This window comes from Rhododendron vialii, chromosome 9a (genome assembly GCF_030253575.1).
Source record: "Rhododendron vialii isolate Sample 1 chromosome 9a, ASM3025357v1".
Taxonomy (NCBI): domain Eukaryota; kingdom Viridiplantae; phylum Streptophyta; class Magnoliopsida; order Ericales; family Ericaceae; genus Rhododendron; species Rhododendron vialii.
Window position 1 is genome coordinate 15,796,415 of NC_080565.1, and position 6,000 is coordinate 15,802,414.

Consider the following 6,000-nt stretch of genomic DNA (forward strand, 5'->3'; position numbering starts at 1 on the left):
AAATACTAATCATATGTCGAACGATTATGGGCCAGTTTCAAACTGGACAAAGAGGGGTGCCTAACACCTTTCCCTTATTGTACTCTTGGCTCCCATACCTGAAATCTCTATCTATTTTTTCTAGTTTTAACAAACTAGGTAGCGACTCTATTTTGATGATAACTGTTATCGTGTGGTGATATTCCTAGCCATGGGAATATCCACGATCTTGGTTTATGAAGTGGAAACCAAACAAGAATGATCTATTTGAATAGCCATACCCCGTTTGGGAGGTGTCTACAGTTTTTGGCGACTCTGTTGGAAAATTGAGAGCCATAACCAGAAAATTGGACATAAGACTAATACTTGCTTTATCTAATTCTTGTATCATATGCATCGAGCGGGCAACCTCGTTGAATTCACCTAATATCCCGACATGTCACGAGCTATGTTAGGGCTTTCAGCCAACTCCACAATCACTTATACCTAGCGGTATATCAAAAAAGGAATCACCCGATTACCGCCTATGATAGGCTGGTGAAAGGACTTGTGCCCTTTTGACAACGGAACGCCCTTGAGACTACCCAAACCTTACATGTGATTAGAAAAGCCATATAACATTTCAAAATAAGACAGGAATCTGTAGGCTAGGAACCCGCTTGCATTTGTTTGTAAAAAGTTCTTCCTCACACCCATTGTACATATGTATGTTGTAAAACCTTTTTCACTTTGCCTATGATTAACTATGTGGATTCTGATAATCTGATTTTTGAGGAAGAAATTCTAGAATTCATTGAGAGGGAAGAAGATAGGCATGCCAAACCTTTTTCTGAAGAAATAATCATAGCAAACATAGGAGCTGAAAATGAGCCCAAGTTGGTTAAAATTGGTGCAACACTATCTTCTCGGTAAAGTGAAAAACTAATCCTTTTGCTAAAAGAATATGAAGATGTTTTTGCCTGGTCTTACGAGGACATGCCTGGAATAGACCCCGAAATTGTTCAGCACAAGATTCCTCTCCATCCTGATGTAAAACATGTTAAACAAAAACTAAGACGTATGCACCCTGATTGAGTCTTAAAGATAAAAGAAGTCACTAAGCAAATCAATGCCGGTTTTCTTATAGTCACTGAATACCCTCAGTGGGTAGCCAATATCGTTACAGTACCAAAGAAGCTGGGGAAATCAGGGTCTGTGTAGATTTTCGAGATCTCAACAAGGCCAGTCCGAAGGATGACTTTCCATTGCCACACATAGATGAGCTAGTGGACAACACCGTAGGACGTGCATTACTATCTTTCATGGATGGTTTCTTCGGGTATAATCAAATTCCGATGTCTCCAGAGGATAGAGAGAAGACCACCTTCACCAAACCATGAGGAACCTACTGCTACCGAGTAATGTCAATTGGGTTGAAGAACACTAGAGCCACTTACCAAAGGATGGCGACAACACTGCTGCATGACATGATGCACAAAGAAGTGGAGGTATATGTCGACGATATGAAAGTTAAATCAAAGGAAAGGGAAGGACACTACGAAACACTCTGAAAGTTCTTTGAGAGGATTAGGCAACACGAGTTACATCGTAATCCTAAAAAATGCACTTTTGGAGTAACCGCTGGAAAGATGCTAGGATTCCTTATCACTAAAAGAGGAATCAAAGTGGACCCTACCAAGATACAAGCTATCATGGAAATATCACCACCAAAGACAAAGAAGGAAGTAAGGAGCTTTCTGGGAAAGGTGCAGTTGATTAGCGGGTTCATTTCCAAACTCAGAACCACTTACAAATCTCTCTTCAAGATTTTGAAGAAAGACACAGATTTTGAGTGGAGCCAAGACTGTCAACAAGCATTCGAGGCAATCAAGGAGTACCTTCAGAACCCGCCTGTGTTATCACCACCTACCCCTAGAAAACCATTGATTCTGTATCTCTCGATAACGGACACATCCATGGGATGTTTGTTAGAATAAGAAAACAATGCCAAAGTAGAGTGCGCCATATACTACCTCAGTAAAAAGATGATAGACTATGAAATGAGATACACTCCTTTAGAAAAACCCTCTGGGGGCTAGTATGGGCCACGAAGAAACTAAGGCACTACCTATTAACACATCCGGTAGTTCTGGTTTCTCATTTAGACCCAATCAAATATCTTTTCGAGAAACCAGCACTTATTGGAAAGCTAGCTAGGGGGTTATTGCCGCTAGCAGAGTTCGACCTCAAAGACATGACAAGGAAATCAGTAAAAGGAAGGACCGTGGCAGAATTCTTGGCAAATCATCCTATGACAGAGGCTGAAGTAGAAGACTTCATGTTCCAAGACGAAGACATCATATTTCTCTTAGACAACACCTAGTAGCTTTACTTCGATGGAGCATCAAACCAATGTGGATATGGCATAGGGGTATTGCTAGTTTCCCCCAATGATTTTTATATCCCTTTGTCATATAAACTGAGGTTTGAGGTCACCAACAACCAAGCTAGGTACAAAAGTTTGCATTGTTGGGATGGAAGCAACCCTAGAACTAGGGGCAAAAGGGTAGAGGTCATTGGAGATTCGAACCTAGTGGTATCCCAAGCAAGAGGAGACTAGAAGGTTAAAGAAGACACGTTGAAACTATACCACTCTGTGTTGGAAACTCTGATTCCACAAATCAACTCTGTTATCTTCATGCACACTCCACGAGTGAGTAATAGGTTCGTAGATGCATTGGCAACATTGGCCTTCATGGTCGAAATGCCCCTGGGGTTCACAATGCGGCCGCTAATGATCAAGTAAAAGGTCAAGCCAGCATGTGAGTGCACTTTCACTGAGGAAGGTGGAGACGATGGAAAACCATGGTATGAGGACATGAAGAAGTTCCTGGAAGAGGGAGAGTATCCCTCCGAAGCCACCTCAAAGGATAAGATGGCTCTGCGAACGTTCGCCTTCTGATTTGTATTTTGTGGTGGAGCACTGTATCGAAAAGCACATCTGAGCCCCAATCAACTTTGTGTCACAACAGAAGAAAGCCAGAAGGTGATGGAGGAATACACGAGGGAATTAATTTGTGGGCCACACATGAGTGGGGCAACAATGGCTAAGAAGATCCTACATCAAGGATACTATTGAACTACGATGGAGGCCGAATGTGTTGACTATGTTCGCCGATGCTACAAATGCCAAACTCATGCTGATTGCTTGCGTATTCCCCCTATGGAATTATATAGCATGACATCCCCTTGGCCATTCTCCACCTGGGGAATAGATGTTATTGGGAGTATAGATCAAAAAGGGAAATAAGAGCATCAGTTTATCCTCGTTTCCATTGAATACTTCACCAAGTGGGTAGAAGTAGCTTTTTATGCTACCCTCAAAGCCATTCATGTGGCCATGTTTATCCACACCATTATCATCTATTGGTATGGTGTACCTCACGAATTCATCTGTGACAATGGATCGCACTTCAAAGGGGCAACAAAGAAACTTTTTGCTGAGTTTGGGAGATAGAATCATCGATCATCTACTTATTGGCCTTAAACTAATGGGGCAGTTGAGGCTGCAAACAAAAACATCATAAGGATTCTGCGAAAAACTACTGACATCTACACGGATTGGCCATAAATGCTACCTTTAGCACTATGGGGTTATCGAACGACTGAAAGGACTTCAACTTGGGCTACTCCCTATTCCCTGGTCTATGGGAAAGAAGTTATTTTTCCTGTCGAACTGGAACTACCCTCACTAAGGGTTTTGGCTGAGAATGAAATGATCGAAGAGGATTGGGTTCAGAACCGCTATGACGAGTTAGCATTACTGGATGAAAGAAGGCTGAGAATGTTATACCATATACAAGGGTATCAACGCCGCATTGCGCGAACATTCAACAAAAAGGTGAAGCCAAGAGACATCAAGATGGGAGGTATGGTACTCAAAGCAATCCGTCGCCGTATTTCAGACCCGAGAGGCAAGTTTAAACCAAACTGGGGAGGACCTTACTTCGTCAAACGCATATTGTCTGGAGGAGCATCATCTATTGCAGATTTAGATGGGATGGAATTCACAACACCTGTCAACATCAACAAGCTGAGGAAGTATTACCCCTAAGAGACGCTCGTTGGGCCGGAAACCACAAGGGTGGGTAGACCCAAGCAAAAATTAGAGTAGCCTGCTAGGTCGAAAACCCGCAAGGGCGGCTTAGGCAAAAACTAAGGCATAAATAAAGAGCTCGCTAGACTGAAAACCCGCAAGGGAAGTTTTAGGCAAAATCAAGAGCATAAAAGGAGAGAAAAATACCCGAGTGAACCCTAGCTAAAAAGAGAAAAAGTAAAAAACAAACAAATCTCTTTTTGGAACTACGTTTATGACCTGATTCCCTCCATGGGATACATAGGCAATCTCTAGATTGAGATTCGGCTATTACTATCACCACTACTTCCAAATTTCTAGTCTATCCTAAGTGTACTCACTATCAAACCATTGCAAAGGCATTTTTAATAAAGCAACCAGTGTTTTATTATTTCTAAGAAAAAAGGAAAAGTAAGGTTAAACAATTCTTGATCTATGAAAGCTAGAATCAAATATGGAAAAGAACATCTTTTTAAACATAAGCAATGTGTCAATCTTTAGGTCTTCCTTCTCTTTGCACTTTTGTTTTCCAAAAGGTTTTTCTCCAACCAATGCTTGTACAAACCAAATAGCTTGTCAGCAAGGTTCTCAGCAACATCTTGCATCACCCAATTCGGCTATAGACGAAGCACATTGCAGCGAAGGTTGGCATCATGGACCTTGGAAGTAGCATACTTAGGATCACCAAGAACTTTGGCTTGTTCATCCCCAAACTGTCTTTGAAAATAAGCAGGAAAATAGAAGGTGGCTTGGGTAATACTAATCACTACAACACCAAAATGGCTCATTGTGCTTATAGTCATGCTTTCAATGCCATACCAAGGACAAACCCATTGAATCTGATCGCCCTTGTGAGTCTCCATCCACGTCTTCCAAGCAGCCTCAGTTGAAAATTATCTAATCACACGGCACTCCATGCAATGGTCTGGGCTATAAGGAAGCTACTCTGGCACATCCCATACCCTTTGCTTCTCATAAAGCAACACCTGTAGAAAACAAGGGAAAATTGCAAGTTGTGAGAACATATGAGTCAAAACAAAAGAGTGATGAGTGGAAAGATAATTTGACGAGCAAATAAACAATTAAAGAGTGAACTTGCAGCAACAAAGGCCTTCCTGAGGACTGGGTTGTTGGGTTAACCTTCACTACATCGAGACCTATCAAGGTCTCTGCTAACACCAAACCAGCAAAACCTACACGTTTACCCATCTATTGGGCAAAATCAAGCAATATAGAATCAGCATGGCCAGAGGAAGGGCCCAACAGATAGTAGTGGAGAAGGCAAATTCACAAAGTATGGAAGCACGGTTTCTGTTGAGGAATTTGGCAATGTGCTTTAGCTGTACCAAAACGCTAAATAAGCTGAAGGATTTCCAACTTTCTACTCCCTAAAAAGAACCTGATTTCGTGTTTCTGAATTTGGAGCAAGGCCTTCAAAAGGTCGCCATGATTGAACAAAGGGCTAGGGACAATGAGACCTCCTTTATCCAAAGGACCCATAATAGCTGCAAATTCTTGAAGGGTGGGACACAACTCTTCCCTTCTGAATCGAAAAACATGAAGAACAGGATCCCATAAGTTTGTGGGTGCACAGAGAAAAGTAAAATTCACAGGAATTTGGTAAAGCGAGAAGAGGAAGTCCATACCGAAGGACTTAAAGTGTAAACGGTCTAGGCCATTGAAGGAATTCATCCATTAATCAAAAACCGGTTGTGCCATGTATTAAAAACTACTGCTGACAGACTATCAAAATTTGTAGAATGCATACTTATTGGCTAGGTTGAGTCCTGGTCCGAATCGAAATCAAATTCAAAATCCACGTCAGTAAAGTCGGTCTATCGGCCGGCACTTCGATATGTCGGCCACGGGATCTATTCCTTGGCCCGTCAAAATCAAGGCTGACTCAA